The 18,736-nt window shown below is 38.8% G+C and overlaps 1 long non-coding RNA gene across 1 annotated transcript in view; it reads right to left on the bottom strand.

Moving 5' to 3' along the window:
• Positions 1-4,554: 4,554 nt before the first annotated feature.
• Positions 4,555-18,736, bottom strand: part of LOC135365391 (uncharacterized) — a 384,630-nt gene continuing 370,448 nt past the window's right edge. The window contains exon 6 of the long non-coding RNA XR_010413087.1: positions 4,555-4,815. This is a non-coding gene — a long non-coding RNA (uncharacterized LOC135365391). The remainder of the gene's footprint in view (positions 4,816-18,736) is intronic.

The raw sequence follows: 18,736 nt of genomic DNA, 5'->3' as shown, positions 1-18,736 counted from the left end.
CGCTTGGTAATTTGAAGGAAGAACTAGAAAAGTTGGACAAAATTTTTTAAATATTTGAAGACATCATAGAGAAAACAACCAGTGAAAATGCTGGGGCTGTGTTTTAAGAGATGAAGAAAGCTGAGAGGTAAAGCATTTTGGTTTCTGAAAGCATCTGTATATTCTGAAAAGAACCTGAGCTGAGCATTCTTCAGACTCGCAAGTGTGTTTCCTTTGTGATAATTCATCAAGCTATGAGGTTAGAATTATTGTAGTTTTAGTAAGTGTGTTATACTTAAATTTTTAAAAAATTACATATATTTGAAATAAAACAAATGAAAGAAATTGTGTATAAAATAATATAACCAACACCTATGAACCCACGATTAAAAGGATTCTATCACTTAAAAATTATTATGTATTTCTCTTTCCATGTTTATAAGAAATAAAATGTTTTAGATATAGCCAGAGCTCTATCCCCTCTGTGTTCCTCCCATCCTTAGAGAAAACACCATACTGAAGTTGGTGCACCATTCTTACCCATGGATTTGTACTTTCACAAATTTCACAAAGAATCTGGTCTAAGATTTTGGGTTTTAAAATCATATAGAATTCTACTATGTATATTTTGCAATTTCCATTTATCACTCCATATTGTTTTTGAGACTTATCCATGTTGAAATGTATAGATCAAATTTATTCATTTAGATTCCTATATATAACTTCAGTGTGCAAATAAGCCACTTATAATCCATTCCTTTATTGAAGGGCAGGTAGATGGACTCCACACATTTGCTATTAAAAACAGTGCTGCAGTAAACATCACTGTACATATATCTTTGTTCTCATTTTTAAGAGCACTCCTATAGCAGACATCTAGAAAGGAAAAGACAGGGCACTGGGTCAGACACATCTTTGACCTGACTCAAACTACTCTCCAGATGGTTGTCATAATTGGACTCCCAGAAGCACTATGGAGGAGTCCTTGTTCTCCCACCTTCTTGCCAGTACTTGATACTATCAGGGTAGTGATTATTTTATATTTTGGGAGAGTCTGAAATGGTACCTTGATGTTGTTTTAGTTTCTATTTTCCTGACTACTGGTGAGGTTGAACACATTTTCCGTATCTTTGCTGGCCATTATTTTTTTCTCTGTGAATTTGCCATGATAAAACTGACCATTTTTTTCTTTTTGGTTGATTGCATTTTTCTTACTGATCTTTAGGCGATTTAAAAATATTGAGCATGTGACTCTTGGTTTTGGCTTGGGTCATGATCTCGGGGTCGTGAGATTGAGCCCTGCGTCTGGCTCTGTGCTCAGTGGGGAGTCTGCTTGGGGATTCTCTCCCTCCCTCTCCTTTTGCCTCTCCCCCCACTCTAGGGCTGTCTGTCTCTCTTTAAAATAAATAAATAAATCTTTTTAAAAAAATGTATTCTAGAACTTTACTCTTTGATACATGAGTTGTAGGTATCTTCCCCCAATGTGAGAAGTTTTTTGTCATGAAAAGATTTTATTATCATTAAAATAAGTTTTTATTTATTATTGAGGACAATGTAGTCACATTTGTTACTGTTTATATTATTGTTTGTGTTTTTCTCTTTTTTTTTATTCTTATGTTAATCCCCATACATTACATCATTAGTTTTAGATGAAGTGTTCCATGATTCATTGTTTGTGCATAACACCCAGTGCTCCATGCAGAATGTGCCCTCCTCAATACCCACCACCAGGCTAACCCATCCTCCCACCCCCCTCCCCTCTAGAACCCTCAGTTTGTTTTTCAGAGTCCATTGTCTCTCACGGTTCGTCTACCCCTCCGATTTCCCCCGCTTCATTCTTCCCCTCCCGCTACCTTCTTCTTCTTCTTTTTTTTTTTCTTAACATATATTGCATTATTTGTTTCAGAGGTACAGATCTGAGATTCAACAGTCTTGCACAATTCACAGCGCTTACCAGAGCACATACCCTCCCCAGTGTCTATCACTCAGTCACCCCATCCCTCCCACCCCACCCCCAACTCCAGCAACCCTCAGTTTGTTTCCTGCGATTAAGAATTCCTCATATCAGTGAGATCATATGATACATGTCTTTCTCTGTTTGACTTATTTCACTCAACATAATACCCTCCAGTACCATCCACGTCGTTGCAAATGGCAAGATCTCATTCCTTTTGATGGCTGCATAATATTCCATTGTATATATATACCACCTCTTCTTTATCCATTCATCTGTCGATGGACATCTTGGCTCTTTCCACAGTTTGGCTATTGTGGACATTGCTGCTATAAACATCGGGGTGCACGTACCCTTTCGGATCCCTACTTTTGTATCTTTGGGGTAAATACCCAGTAGTGCAATTGCTGGATCATATGGTAGCTCTATTTTCAACTTTTTGAGGAACCTCCATACAGTTTTCCAGAGTGGCTGCACCAGCTTGCATTCGCACCAACGAGGGTGTAGGAGGGCTCCCCTTTCTCCGCATCCCCGCCAACATCTGTCATTTCCTGACTTGTTAATTTTAGTTATTCTGACTGGTGTGAGGTGGTATCTCATTTAGGTTTTGATTTGGATTTCCCTGATGCTGAGCTATATTGAGCACTTTTTCATGTGTCTGTTGGCCATTTGGATGTCTTCTTTGGGAAAATGTCTGTTCATGTCTTCTGTTTTTCTCTATCTTAATTAAAAAATAACTCCTGGGGCGCCTGGGTGGCTCAGTCCTTAAGTGTCTGCCTTCGGCTCAGGTCATGATCCCACGGTCCTGGGATCGAGCCCCACACTGGGCTCCCTGCTTGGCGGGAAGCCTGCTTCTCTCTCTCCCATTCCTCCTGCTGTGTTCCCTCTCTCGCTGTGTCTCTCTCTGTCAAATAAATAAATAAATAGAAAATAACTCCTTATTCCAATGACATTACTTTTTCTTCCAAAACTTTTAAAGTTTTGCTCTTCAAATTTGAGTCTTCAGTTCATCTGGAGTTGTTTGTATATGACAGGAAGTATTTCTGCAATATACATAACACCACACCAACAGCAGATTTCATCCTTTCCCCAGGTAACTAAAATGTCATCTCTGCTTATTGCCTAGCTCAAGCATACACATTTGTCTTTTTAGAATGTACACTGTGTTCATTCCTAGATGAAGGTCGACTTTCTAGCTGGCATCATTTCTCACCAGCTTTAAGCTTTCTTTAATGTTTCAGGTGGTGAAGCTGTGTTGTTCTCTCAGCTGTTGCTTATAAGAAAATGTCTTTGTTTTTATTTTTGAAAGATATTTCCACTAGATATAGAATTCTAGGTTGACAGGGGATTTGCTTTGTTTGTTTTTTTCCCTTTTAGCACTTCGAAGTGTTCTTCTGTCACCTTCTGGCTACATGGTTTCTAATAAGATACTAGCGGGATTTTAAAGGGCATTTTCCCCTTAATGTTTTTCTCTGGCTGCCTTTCAGATTTTTCTATCTATCTTCAGCCATTTGATTATGACGTGCCTGGGTATGGCTGTCTCTGTGTTTATTCTGCTAGCAGTTTTTGAACCTTTTTTTTTTTTTTAAAGATTTTATTTATTTATTTGACAGAGAGAGACACAGCGAGAAAGGGAACACAAGCAGGGGGCGTGGAGAGGGAGAAGCAGGCTGTCCGCTGAGCAGAGAGCAACATGCGGGGCTCAATCCCAGAACCCTGGGATCATGACCTGAGCCAAAGCTAGATGCTTAATGACTGAGCCACCCAGGCGCCCCGAACCTTTTTTTTTTAAGAGTTGTTTTTTTTTTCAATTTTATTTTTTTGAAAGAGAGAGTGGGGGGAGGGGAAAAGGAGAGGGAAAAGCAGGCTCCCCGCTAAGCAGGGAGCCCCATGTGGGGCTTGATCCCAGAACCCTGGAATCATGACCTGAGCCGATGGAAGATTCTTAATCGACTGAGTCACCCAGATACCCTGGGTTTTTAAAACCTTTTAAAAATACAGGTTATGATTACCATCAAATTTGAAAATTTTTAGTCATTATTTCTTCAAATGTTTTTTTCTGCCCCAGTCTCTCTCTCCTTTCCTTCTGGGTTTCCAATGATACATATATATGCTTCCTGTACCACAGGTCACTAAGACTCTATTTGTTACTTTCACTTTTTTTTCTCTATGTACTTAAATTTGGATAGTTTCTATTGACCTATTATCAGACTCACTAATATTTTCTTCTACAGTTCCCAACCTACTTTTTAAAATTTAAATTAAATTAGCTAACATATAGAACATCATTAGTTTCAGATGTAGAGTTCAGTAATTCATCAGTTGCATATAACACCCAGTGCTCATCACATCATATGCCCTCCTGAGTAATATTCCATTGTGTACATGAATGAATATATATATATATGAATGAATATGAATATATATATGTATATACAGATGAATGGATAAAGAAGATGTTATATATTCTACATCTTTATCCACCTGTCAATGGACATCTGGGCTCTTTCCATAGTTTGGCTATTATGGACATTGCTGCTATAAATATTGGGGTGCAGGTGCCCCTTCAGATCACTACATTTGTATCTTTGGGGTAAATACCCAGTAGTGCAATTGTTGGGTCATAGGGTAGCTCTATTTTTAGCTTCTTGAGGAACCTCCATACTGTTTTCCAGAGTGGTTGTACCAGCTTGCATTCCCTTGATCCCAAAACCAAACAAAGACCCCACCAAAAAGGAGAATTACAGACTAATACCCCTGATGAACATGGATGCAAAAATTCTCACCAAGATACTAGCCAATAGGATCCAACAGTACATTAAAAGGATTATTCACCACGACCTGGTGGGATTTATTCCTGGGCTGCAAGGTTGGTTCAATATCTGCAAATCAATCAACATGAGACATCACATTAACAAAAGAAAGGACAAGAACCACAGGATCTCAATTGATGCCAAAAAATCATTTGACAAAATATGCATCCTTTCTTGATTAAAACTCTCCACAATGTAGGGACAGAGGGAACATACCATAATATCATAAAAGCCATATACGAAAAACCCACAGTGAATATCATTCTCAATGAGGAAAAACTGAGAGTTTCTCCCGTAAGGTCAGAAACATGACAGGGATGTCCACTCTCACCACTGTTGTACAACATAGTACTGGAAGTGCTAGCCTCAGCAATCAGACAACAAAAAGAAATAAAAGGCCTCCGAATTGGCAAAGAAGTCAAACTCTCACTCTTCGCAGATGACACAATACTTTATGAGGAAAACCCAAAGGACTCCACCCCAAAATTGCTAGAACTCATACAGGAATTCAGCAGTGTAGCAGGATATAAAATCAACTCACAGAAATCAGTTGCATTTCTATACACTAACAATGAGAAAGAAGAAAGAGAAATTAAGGAATTGATCCACTTACAATTGCACCCAAAACCATAAGATACCTAGGAATAAATCTAACCAAAGAGGTACAGGATCTGTACTCTAAAAACCCAATCTACTTTTAAGCCCATGTAGAGATTTTTAAAATTTTTTGATATTGTATTATTTTAGTTTTAGAGCTAGTGTGTGGCTCTTTTTATGTAGTTTCTGTTTTTCTGCTGAGTTTGCTCACTCATGTTCTCATTCTGGCCAGCTTTTCCTTTAAGCCCTTGAATATACTTTTGTTTTTCACTGTTTCAACATCTTTCCATGCTAATTCCAACATCTGTCTCATCTCTCTTTTTATTGGCTGTTTCCTCTCCTATTTTGGGTCATGCTTTCCTGCTTCTTTATATATCTAGTAGTTTTTATTGTATGCACAACTTTATGGATACTACATTGTTGAGAGTTTGGCTTATATTGTCTTCATTTAAGGAGGGTGGAATACTATGGTAGATCAGCTTTATCCTGTAGAAGCTTGATTTTAGACATATCTGGATGAGTCTAGAATAACCCTCACTATAGAGGCAGAGTAGCTCTGTTCCTCAGACATGGTATTTCTGGGGTTTCTTTCATTTGAGTGGCTGAGTTGTTCCTGAGGTCTCTCCACATCTCCTTGCCAAAACTCCATTGTTTCCCAGTACCATGTCATTCTTGGAGCCCCTGTTTTGTTGACTGTCATCCAAGAGTCTTGCTTTGTGCATGCACAGCTGAATGACTGCTGAACAGTCCAGCTAACACTTCTGAAGAATTCTGGGGTTCTTTCTCTGCACAACTCTCTCCTCCTGGGACCATGTTTACACAAATCCCAACTGTCTCTATATGCCCAAATTCCAACATCTGAATTCTCCTTGCAGGCCTACCTACCATTGCTCTCTGTTAGGTCTCTGCTCCCGGATACCACAGTTTGGAAAGGGTCCCCAGGCAGAGAACTGGGCAAATGTGAAGCTCACCTTGTCCCCTCATGTTCTTCCCTTCACCTGAGGATCAGAGCCCTGTGTTGCCTGTTGCCCAACAGAAGAGCTTCTTTATATACTTTGTTTGATAGCTATTTACAGTGGGAAGGTGAGTGTGATGCTCATTGCTCCATTATATCCAGAATTAAGGGTGTCTACCTATGAATTTTTTAGTTTCTCTTATATTTGAATTCCTGCCCCTTCTTTTATTTCCATCATTGAAATTTGTGCCATCTTACCTTTTTCGTTGGATAATATAATCAGTACTGACACTCACTTCAGCTGCCATCAGTTAGGGGTATGCTGGGGATGCAGATTGTTTTTAAACAAAAAAAAATTTTTTTTAAGATTTTATTTATTTGAGAGAGAGAGAGATAGTGAGAGAGAGCATGAATGGGGCGGGGGGGAGGGGTGCAGAGGGAGAGGGAGAAGCAGACTCCCCACTAAGCCGGGAGCCCGATGCAGGACTTGATTCCAGGACTCCAGGATCATGACCTGAACTGAAGTCAGATGCTTTTAACCAACAAAGCCACCCAGGTGCCCCTTCCTTAGACACTATTATTTCATTGTGCTCCAAGTAACTTTTGATTGTCATTAGCTGCTTTGAGCCAGAGAGCTATTCTGAAACCACAGAAGGCTGTTCTGTCCACATACAGGCAGGTTGGCAGTGCTGGGAAATTACCAGGAACAACCACTGGCCAATGACTGATAGAGTTTGTACCTAAACATCCCAGTGCCCTCGTCTTTTGGACAGAATAATTTTGAGACATGCTTACATCATTCACCAGAGTTGCTCTATGGGATTAATCTCCAACTGTCCAATCTGGTCCTTCCTCACCCCCTTGCTAGTGTTCATGGCCTAAAGAAAAATAAACCATCTCCAATCAATTCTGGTCTTAAAGTATGCTACTGGGGAACTTGAACTAAACCCATTGTATTGTGGTTAGAATAGGTATGCTACATAATACCAATTTTTCAATAGTTGTGGACAATTGTTTTATGTCCTAGCACACAAGAAAATTTTATAAATGTTGTGAGCATAAAATATTTATTCTCTAATTATGGTCCAGATATCTATAAGTTTTTATTGGATAAAGATTTATCTTGTGGTTGAGATACAGCATTTTATTTGAATGTGAGATCAATTCTTCAGTGAGATATATTTTAATCCAAATATAATGGAGATTTGCAAGTTTTTTCTTATAATTCTGTAAGTTTTACCTTTACATATCTGAAGGCTGTGTTATTATGTACATATAGATTTGGAATAGTTATATATTCCTTAGCAATTGACAAATTCTCCCTATTTTTCTCTCCCATTAACTACTCAAAGGTACAAGTTGTCCCTTACACCATTCTAGAGGAAACCCATGTTCTAAGTGAACAAGGCAACTTAATTTGCTATCTCCCTGACTTTGCTATAAAGAGGTGGCCAGTGCAGTAACACACTGCTTTGCTTTCCTTTCTATTATTTTTTGCCACACTCTTAAAAAAATAAACATTTTGTGTTAGAACGATTTAGATTTATGGAAAATTTATATAGTACAGAAAGTTCCCATATACCCCATGCCAGTTGCCTTTATTGTTAATACTTTACATTACCATGGTAAATTTGTTACAATTAATGAACCAATACCAAGACACTATTACTGACTGAAGTTCATATTTCATTCCGATTTCTAATACCATTTTCTGTTCCAGGATCAGCATCATTGATCATTTTACTTTTTACTTTTGCCTATTTCAGAATGTGATATAATTGGAATTATATAGTAGCAGCCTTTTCACACTGGTTTCTTTCCCTTGGCAATATATTTTTAAGGCTCCTCTTTGCATGTCTTTTCATGGCTTCATTTCTTTTTATTGCTGAATAATATCCCATTATATGGATATACCACAGTTATCTATTCACCAATTAAAGGACATCTTTGTTACTTCTAGTTTTGGAGGTTATGAATAAAGTTACTATAAACTTTTATGTGAAGGTTTTGTGTGGACTTAAGTTTCAAATCAGTTGGATAAACATCGAGGAGCACAAGAGCTGGAATGTACGGTAAAACTATTTTTAGCTTCATAAGAATCTGCCAGCCTGTCTTCCAAAGTGGCTGTCCATTTTGCATTTCTACTAGCAATGAATGAGAGTTCTTGTTGTTCTGTATCCTCTCTAGCAATTAGTATTGCCAGTGTTTTTTTTTTAAGTATTATTTTAATTATTCTTATAGGTGTGCTTTAGATCTATTATCGTTTTAATTTGCAATTCCTTACTGACAGGTAATAACAAGCCTCTTTACATATGCATATCTGTGTACCTCTTTTAATGAGGTATCTGTTCAGATCTTTAATTGGAGATTTAGATTTTTAATTTGGACTATTTTCTTATTGTTGAGCTTTAAGAATTCCTTGTAATACAGTTTTGGACACAAGTCTCTAATAGTTAATTTTATGTCACTTTGATTGGGCTATGGGATGTCAAGATATTTGGCCAAACATTTATCTGAGTGCATCTGTGAGAGCGTTTTTGGATGAGGTTAACATTTGAACTGGTAGATCTAGTAAAGCAGATTGCTCACCCTAATGTGGGTGGGCCCCATCCGTTCAACTGAAAGCTGGTCTAAAACAAAAGGCCATCCCACCAGGAGAGGGAGATTCTCTACCTGACTGTCTTCCAGGTAGGACATCAGTCTTCTACCTTCAGATTCAAACTTGGACTAGAACTTACATCACTGTTCCTCCGGCCTTCAGACTCAGACTGGAAGCAAACCGTCAGCGATCCTGGGTCTCCAGCTTGCTGACTGAAGATCCTGGGACTTCTCTCAACTTCTCAGGCTTTATCATCCTATCATCCTATATCTCCATATATACCTCCTATTGGTTCTATTTTATAATTGGTTCTATTTTACATTGTTCCTAATATATATTATTATTAAAAGATTTAATATTATATATAATAGAATAAAAATAAATATCCTATATATATATTAATAGCATCTATAAATATAAACATATGTATATCCTATTGGTTCTGTTTTTCTGGAGAACCCAGACTAATACAAATCCTTCATCAGATATGTGTCTTGCAAATACTTCCAGTCTATGATTTGTCTTTGCATTCTTCCAACAGTGTCTTTCACATAGCAGCTTTTAAATTACAGTAAAGTTCTACTTAATCAATTTTTGTTTTCTTTCCTGGGTCATGTTTCTAGTATTGTACCTAAAAGCTCATCTCCAAACCCAAGTTCACAGATTATTCTCTCATGTTGTCTTCTACAGTCTTTATAGTTTTTCATGTTATATTGAGCTCCATGACCCATTTTGAATTAACTTTTGGGGAAGGTGTAAAGTCTGTATCTAGGTTCTTTCTCATGCAAATGGACATCCAGTTGTTGACATCCAGCATCATTGCTGAGAAGACCATCCTTTCTCCACTAGATTGCCTTTTCTCCTGGGTCAAAGATCAGTTGGTTGTATTTGTGTGTGCCTTTAGTCTGTGTTACCCATCTGTTTCTCCATTCTTTCACCAACACCACGTTGCCTTTATTACTGTAACATTGTAGCAAATTTTGAAATCAGGTACCATGAGTTCTCTAACTTTGTTGTTTTTCATCAATATTTTACTTCCTTTTTTCCCCTCTCATTCTCCTGCTCCTTGTTGGTACTCACCAAATAAAAGGTTAGCACTGGAGTTTTTGCCTTGTGTTTTGCTTTCTGAAAGACCAGTGTTATAAAAATGAATGTTTATGCTCCATGCCCCTAAATTCATATCTTGAAGCCCTAACCCCCAGTACAGCTATATTTGGAGACAAGTCCTCTATGGAAGTAACTAAGGTTAAGTGAAGTCACAGGAGTGGGACCCTGATCTGGTAGGATTAGTGTTCTTACAAGAAGAGACAACAAAGAGCTCTGTCTCTCTGTTTCTATCTCTTCCTCTTCCTCTCTCTCTAACTGTGTGTGCATGCTCTGAGGAAAAGCCATGTGAGGACACAGTAGGAAGGCAAACATCTACAAGCCAGGATAGGAGGTCTCACCAAAACCCGACCCTAACAGCTTCTTAATCTTGGACTTCTAGCCTCCAGAACTATGAGAAAATAAATTTCTGATGTTTAAGCCACCCAGCCTGGTATCTTGTTATGGCAGCCCAAATAGACTAAGGTACACAGAATAAGACAATGAGGAATTTTTGTAAAGATCAAATAGCTAGATTCTGTTTTCTTAATCCAAACTGGTAATCCTTGTCTTTCAATGATGAGATAGTTCATTTAGTCTATTCCTGACCGTTTTCATTTTTATCACTTTATGATTTCTCTCTCACATATTTTTCTTTGTTTTTTTTTCTCCTCTCAAGACAAGCATTGGAATGATTAGTTTCCATAATTCTTTCTTTCTTTTCATTAGTTAGGAAATTATACATTTAATCTTTATGGTTTTATGGTTTACCCATTTATTTAAAAAATGCATGCCAGTCTGAACAAAGTCCAAAGTGAATAAAAATTTTACATTTCCAAATGTTACCAGTTTAGAAACTGGTGAAGTTTAGAAACTTAACTATGATTAGTAGTTCCTTTCTTAAATGTCATTTTTCTCAAAATTTTAGTCCAACTTGATTTTTATGAACACATTCTTCGTAATTATTTTCATTTTTTGTACTGTTAACATGTGTTTAGGTTTACCCTATGTTTGCCAATTGTTTTGCCCACTATTGCTTTTGGAAACCCTCTTCTTCCTTCTGGGTTCGATTTCCTTCTTTCTGAGGTAAATCCTTGAATAACTGCTTTAGTGAGAATATGTAGGCCGTAGTGCCTCTGTGTCTTCTTGTGTCTCTAAAATTGTCCTTATACTTCCACCCTTGATTGATAGTTTGTTTAGTTTATAATTCTTGCTTGACAGTTATTTTTTTCTTGGCAACATGAAGATATTATTCAACTGTAGCCTGGCCTCTACTGTTGCCATGACAAGTCTATTGTCAGTAGTTTTTTTATTTATCTTACTTGAAACATTTTATTGTTGGACCTAAAGATCCATGTTTTTCATCATTTATAAAATTCTCAGCCATCATCTTGTTACTATTTGATTCTTCATCATTCTTTTTCTTTTTCTTCTTAAACTTTCCACAGACATATATTAGACCTTCTCATTAACTCCCTCATGACACTGAATCTTTCTTTTGTGTTTTTAATTTTTTTTACCTTTCTCACTTACATTTTACTTTATTTCCTCAGATCTTTGTTCTGGTTTAATAACTTCAGCAGTTTCTAATATGGTCCACAAGCTGTTTGTTTATTGCTTAACTTTAAAAGTTCTATTTCATTTGTTTTAATCTTTTTTGTTGTTTATTGTGTATTTTTATAGTTGATTCTTTTTATTAACTTAATTATTTGAAACAATAATTTTATATTCTCTGTTAAAATATGCTATCATATGAAACGATTGGTCTTCTAATGTAACCTGTTTTGTCTTTAGTTCCTCCTCCATTCTTGATTATTTACCTGTGAAAGCTCAGTGTGAGAGGCACTTCATCCATGGGAGCATGGACACATATGGCATGGGGTGGTGGTGTCTTCAAGTGTAATAAGCTCCCTAGAATTATCATTGGCACAGGAGCACAATGATGTTAGTTTCTCAGTTTGGGGACTCCTAAAACTTGAAGACTTCAAGGTAGTATAAATTTAAACCCCACCATTGTGCATGGAAGACCCAAAGTATAACTCTTCAGGAATTTAGGTAGAAATAGATAAACTTGCCTATTGCCTTCCTGTGTCACTGGTCACAGCTTTTTCAGTCCTGTATTTTACGGAGGCATAGACCTTCAAGGTTTCCAGCTCTGCCCTCATGGGCTTGCAGGCTTTATTCTGTTCCTCTAGCATCTTAAAATTAAAGCTCTTAGGTACTTAACCAAAAACACACTAATCCTGATCTCACACACACACTCCCACCCAGGATCAACCAACAAGTGGAACCTCACTTGGGTCTCCTGGGATTATGCCCTGCTTTCCAGATTACCTGACATGTGGGTGCATTTTTCTTACTATTCCTGGTATCTCAACCATGTAGTTTGAACAATGTTATACTTTATGTGCTTGGGGAAGGGCTTCAGGTAATTGAAGTCACATTATTTATGGAACAGGAAGCACTGAAACTCAAGTTTTCATGAATATAGAGAAACCACACCCCAATCCGGGGGCTCAAATTAAGATGTGGAATACATTAATTATATTTCACGTTCACTAGCTATATCATAGACTAATTGGAACTCCTTGCTTTTTGCCCTGAGAATGTGGGATGGGATGGAGTTTCACAGTTGTTCAAACCTCCTTTAAAGTAGCAGAAGTGTATTAATAAGACATGAAGGAAGATACCGGCAAGAAAAGACTCATCTTGAGTTGATAACACATCGGTGAAATATCTGTCTCTTCATTAGTTTATAAGCATCTTTAAGGGAGGCAAAGTGATGTATTTATCTCATAATCTGTGCAGTAGAGCATTAAACTTGCTGCATGGCAGGTGCTGAATAACTGTGGAAAGAATAAAGGAAGGAGAGGGTGAGGATGGGAGAAAGAAAGGAAAAAAAAGAGAAAGAAGGAAGGGAGGCAGGGAGGGAAGGAGGAGGCAGCTCCTACCCATCACTATAACACCTATAGCAAAAAAGGAAAGCTAACGCACTTCCAGAAATTGGGTATTTGGAGCATAAATATCGGTGTCCTTAAGAATGACTCCACATTCTTAAAGGCCAAGGCTTGCAGAGACCATCAATAATGATTAAAGATTTTAGCTGCTTACAGCAGCAATGACATAAGACTCTCCGAAGCTACATGTCTGAACTAGAGGAATTTGTGTTTTCAGTAGAGTACGATGCTTCAAAGTTTCCATGGTGTTGAGGAGCAAGCCGCCATGTCAGCAAATCTGAATACATGGTTGAGTCAAAGATTTCTGAGCTGCGCCCATGTTTGGAGAGTTCTGTGTCTTCCTTTCTTAATGACCTAAACTTCCTTTTCATCCCGATACATTTCTTACAAATGCCCATGTCCTTTCTTTTGCAAAAACTAAATTTCAGAAACAGGTAAGATGGTAGAAAGCTCTCATTTTTTTCCTGTTGTTGCAGAGACCATCAAGTGCATAAATGTTTCTCTTCAAAGGGGAGGAGGTTTTATGACTGAATTTTACATTCAATAAACCTCTTTCCAGCTGAGGGGGAAAATGTTCTTCACTTGGACGGGGCAGTTTAGCCACATCCACATACAATAATGAGTGTGAAAGCACTCTGAGAGACAAATAGCCTGTCGAGTCATTACTGTATTAATGTGCTGAGCATTATACTCTATGCTAGGAAATGGGATGATGATGGCCAGACACGGAGATGAGCATAGGCAGAAATCTGTGTAGTATATAAAGGTAGTAACCTGCTCCACTCAAACTGCTCGCTCTTTGTCTTAGCCCAGGCTGGCGTAACAAAATACCATAGACTGCATGGTTTATCAACAACAAAAATTTATTTCTCACAGTTTTGGATGCTGGGAAGTCTAAACTCAAGGCTCCAGCAGATTTGATATTGGTGAGAATCCATTTCCTGGTTCCACACCATTTTCATTCCCTGTCCTCTAATGGCAAAAGGAGGCAGGAAGCTTTCTGGAACCTCTTTTTTTTTTAAGATTTTATTTATTTGACAGAGAGAGACACAGCGAGAGAGGGAACACAAGCAGGGGGAGTGGGAGAGGGAGAAGCAGGCTTCCCGCAGAGCAGGGAGCCCGATGCAGGGCTCGATCCCAGGACCCTGAGATCATGACCTGAGCCGAAGGCAGACGCTTAACGACTGAGCCACTCAGGGGCCCCCTGGAACCTCTTTTATAAGGGCACTATGCCCCTTCATGAGAACTTCACTATCATGACCTAATCACTTCTCAAAGGCTCCACCTACAAACACCATCATACTGAGGATTGGGTTTCAACATATACATTTTGGGAGGAGGCAGACATTCAGGCTCTAACACTGCCAAACATGCAAACCACTGCCCCAGAGTTTCAATGTGGGCAACTAGCAACAGTAGAAAGAACAAAGAATGCTCTGTGCTCTGAGAGGACCCCCAACAAGGAAAGATTGGCGCTACTAACCTGAGAGCACTTGATTCTCAATCACTTCCATTCCTTTGCGGGATGAGGGTGGGAAGAGTAGGGCCACCTGGTCCTAGGATTTTGGTTGCTCTTGATGTCACTTCCTGCCTTGGCGTATTTGACTGGAAGAATGAGTTTGCATAAAAGAACATGCTCTCTATTTCCCTCGTCCCACTATTCCTTCATTTCCTCATCTGCCCTACTCATCTTTCCTTGAAATGTTTTTAACATAATTTTTAAAACAGCTTTATTGGCTCCGCATCAAGGTAGCACTGTTTCTTGAAGTGTGATCCATAAACCTCTAGTGATTCCAGGGAATACAGAGTCATTTCCATAGTTTAGAAGCTAAACCATTGATAATAATATACTAGTAATGCCATACCACAGAATGTGTGGTATGCTTCTATAGTTGCTAGCATACATTTTGCTTCACATTTGGCTAAGATCACTGATGCATAGAATTGAATCATTTCTCAGCATATATGGAAAATCCATGAAGGAAAAGTGATCAACATACTATTATGCCGATATTGAAAAGGCATGCTATCAGAAGAGGACATTTTAAAAGAGTTAACAAATAGTTGAAAATGATTCATGAGGGGCTATAGCAACATTTTTCTATACATGTCTCCAGAGGCAAGGGAAACAAAGTCAAAAATAAACTGTTGGGACCATAACAAAATAAAAAGCTTCTGCACAGCGAAGGAAACAATCAACAAAACTAAATGGCAACCTACAGAATGGGAGAAGATACATGCAAATGACATATCTGATAAAGGGTTAGTATCCAAAATACATAAAGAACTGATACAACTCAACACCTAAAAAATGAATAATACAATTTAAAAATGGGCAGAAGACATGAACAGATATTTCCCCAGAGAAGACATACAGATGGCCAAGAGACACATGAAAAGATGCTCAACATCACCGATCATCAGGGAAATGCAAATCAAAACTCAAGACATCACCTCACACCTGTCAGAATGGCTAAAATCAACAACACAAGAAACAACAGGTGTTGGTGAGCTTGTAGGGAAAAAGCAACACTTGTGCCCTGTTGGTGGGAATGCAAACTGGTGCAGCCACTGTGGAAAACAGTATGGAGGTTCCTCCAAAGAGTTAAAAACAGAGCTACCCTATGATCCAGCAATTGCACTACTGGGTATTTACCCAAAAATTACAGAAACACTAATTCAAAGATATACATGCATCCTGATGTTTACAGCAGCATTATCTACAACTACCAAATTATGGAAACAGCCCAAATGTCCATCAACTAATGAATGGGTTAAGAAAGATGTGGTACATATATACGGTGGGATATTATTCAGCAATAAAAAAGAATGAAATCTCACCATATGCAACAATGTGGATGGAGCTAGAGAGTATAATGTTAAGAGAAATACGTGAGAGAAAGACAAATACCATATGATTTTACTCCTATGTAGAATTTAAGAAAAAATAAATGAGCAAAGAAAAAAGACAGAGAGAGACAAACAAATCAAGAAACAGACTCTTAATTATAGAGAACTTACAGGTACGAGAGGGGAGGTGGGCGGGGGGCGATGAGTGAAATAGGGGTGAGAATTAAGGTGGCACTTGTCATTATGAGCACTGAGTGATGTATGGAATTGTTGAATCACTATATTGTATACCTGAAACTAATACAACACTGTATGTTAGCTAACTGGAATTAGAATAAACACTTAATTAAAAAATAAAATACAATATAAAAAAATAAAAATAAATAAACATGTACGTCTTAAAAAAAATGATTCACAAGGTAGGTGTATTGGGATCAGGGTCAGAAGGGACCACTTACCCATGCTGCTGTGGACTCTAAAGGAGATTGCTAGAACTCCACTGTCTGTAAAGTGAATGGGTGGCAGAATATTTTCTCTTTTCTTTTTTTTAAAGGTTTTACTTATTTGAGAGAGAGAGAGAGAAGGAGCATGAGCAGGGGGGTTGGCCAGAGGGAGGGAGAGAAGCAGACTCTCGGCTGAGCAGGGATGCCGATGTGGGACTCGATCCCAGGACCCTGGGATCATGACCTGAGCCGAAGGCAGACGCTTAATGACTGAGCCACCCAGGTGCCCCCAGAATAGTCTCTCATCATGATCTAATATTAAAGGAAATGAGGAAACCTGATTTTATTACATTCTGGCCTATGAGCATACATCTTTTTTTGTCCAATGAACAGAAAAAAATAGGCAGCAAGTATTAAAACCTTTCTTTTTTCCATTAAAGTATGGGACACTTACTACGACATTTACTACAACTATTCCAACTCAGTCTCCTTGATGGTATTCTTCAGGGTCGAGAAGATAGCTTATGAGCCCTGAGTTTTAAACCTTTAACTTACTGTACTACATGAATCCACACACCGTGAAAGGTCTCTCGGCTCAATTTAACAGATCCCTTGTGATGGAACCGGGTCTGACCCCAGTGAAGGCTGTGCTCCTCTAATGAAGCACAGAGCCTCATATGTCTCCCCAAATGAACAGAAGCAGGGAAGGAAGCAGTGATTGGAATGAAGAGAACATGGTAATAAAGTCTTTTTTGTATCTTATACTAGAAAAGGCTACACCAAACTTCTGTGGACAGCAACCCCTCTGCCGCTGGTTGTAACTCTCCTTCCTAATGCTTGGTGAAGGAAGCCACCCAGAGGTCCTTTTGGGGGAGTTACTAGGAGATGAAAAGCAACTGTCATGCTAACCTTAAAACACCAACTTCTCTGCTTTATTATTTTGAATTTACAATTCAATATATATTCATGGAATTAAATGGTCTGTTATTTACCTGAAGCTTGTTATGGGTTGAATGGTGCTCTCCCCGCAAATGCATATGCGGAAATCCTTGTCCCAGTATCTGAGACTAGCACCTTATTTGGAAATAGGGTCATGACAGATATAATTAGTTAAATTAAGATGAGATCATACTGGAGGAGGGTGGCTCCTAATCCAATATGACTGATGTCCCAATGAAAAGGGGAAGTTTGGACACAGGCGCACACACGGGGAGAATGTCATGTGAAGATGAAGGCAGTGCTTCTGCAAGCCAAGGGAGGCCAGAGTGCTCGCAAAGCACCAGAAGCTGGGAGAGCGGAATGGAACAGTCTCCTTCCCAGCCCTCAGCGAGAACCAGCCCTGCCAACAGGCTGATCTCAGACTTTGAAGCCTCCAGAACTGTGAGACAAACTTCTGTTGCTGAAGCCTCCCAGCTTGTGGCACCTTCTTACAGCATCCCTAGCAAACCAGTACAAAGCTTGAGCAGGCAGAAATTGTATTTTCCACCCTGCATTAAGAGAAGTGCAGCACAGTCAGTCCACACTTCAGAATTTAGCCAGCACACAGCCTCACCTCATCAGAATCACCGCAGGGAGGAAGAGAAAGCAAGCCAAGGTGCGTGTGTGCAAACACATGCTCACTCTTCAGAAGAGACGGACAGCGCACTGCTTAATTGAAGCATGTTTCCAAAGAGGCGGAAGAAGGGAAATCGCATTTAAAACAAACGTTTACCCCCGTTGCTAAGTAAATGCCTCACAACATTACTATAGGATCAGACATGAAAATGAAGCCAGAATTAGGCAGTAGAGTCGGATGCTGTCTATTCAGGATCTAATGATAGACAAAGAGAAATAGTTGCATTTTGTAGGATAATTGGTTGGGGATGTGCAGCAGGCATTTGAAAACCATGTCAGGACATTTTTGCATATCAGAAAACAATCTCATTAACACACTTCATGAGACACTTGTGTAGTCAAAGAATTTTAATTATCCCTGAGGCCCGGGACGAGGAGTACGATACAAACCACTTCGGTGATAGAAAAAAAAAAAATCTTTGTATTGCCATCAGCAGTGCCAACTCCTAATTTCACCTTCATTAATATTTCATCACTGTTTTACTGGAATAATTACTACTTTGTACTACGAGTAAAAAAGATGTGCTTATGGAAATACGAGATAGGAACAGCATACTTCTTCCATTCGATTGACAGAGTGGAATCTACCGAAACCGGGAACAGAGAGAGACAGGGTATGAAAGAAAAAAATACTGATTTCTTGTTTGTGGTTTTCAAATTTGTACAAAACCCAAAGGACAAAAAACAGCCCAAACAACAGTTAACCTCCCTAAACTTGGTCTGGTAGTTTGGCTTCATGCCACGTGCAATGAATGAGACATTATGTTCCACACAGCTGACCGAGGATTTTTTGAAATTGCTGCTCCTAGTCTGACCCCAGATTCTTGATCTGCCCTACCATGGGGACTCACGCGGCTCCAGACTCCCTCGGAGCCATTCGGACGGGACAGAG

Source organism: Mirounga angustirostris, unplaced genomic scaffold, assembly GCF_029215605.1.
Source record: "Mirounga angustirostris isolate CCGP_5_RB_7025 unplaced genomic scaffold, mMirAng1.0.hap1 SCAF_7, whole genome shotgun sequence".
NCBI classification, from domain to species: domain Eukaryota; kingdom Metazoa; phylum Chordata; class Mammalia; order Carnivora; family Phocidae; genus Mirounga; species Mirounga angustirostris.
Note: the sequence above shows the minus strand (reverse complement) of the source record. Positions and strands in the feature narration are given on the sequence as shown.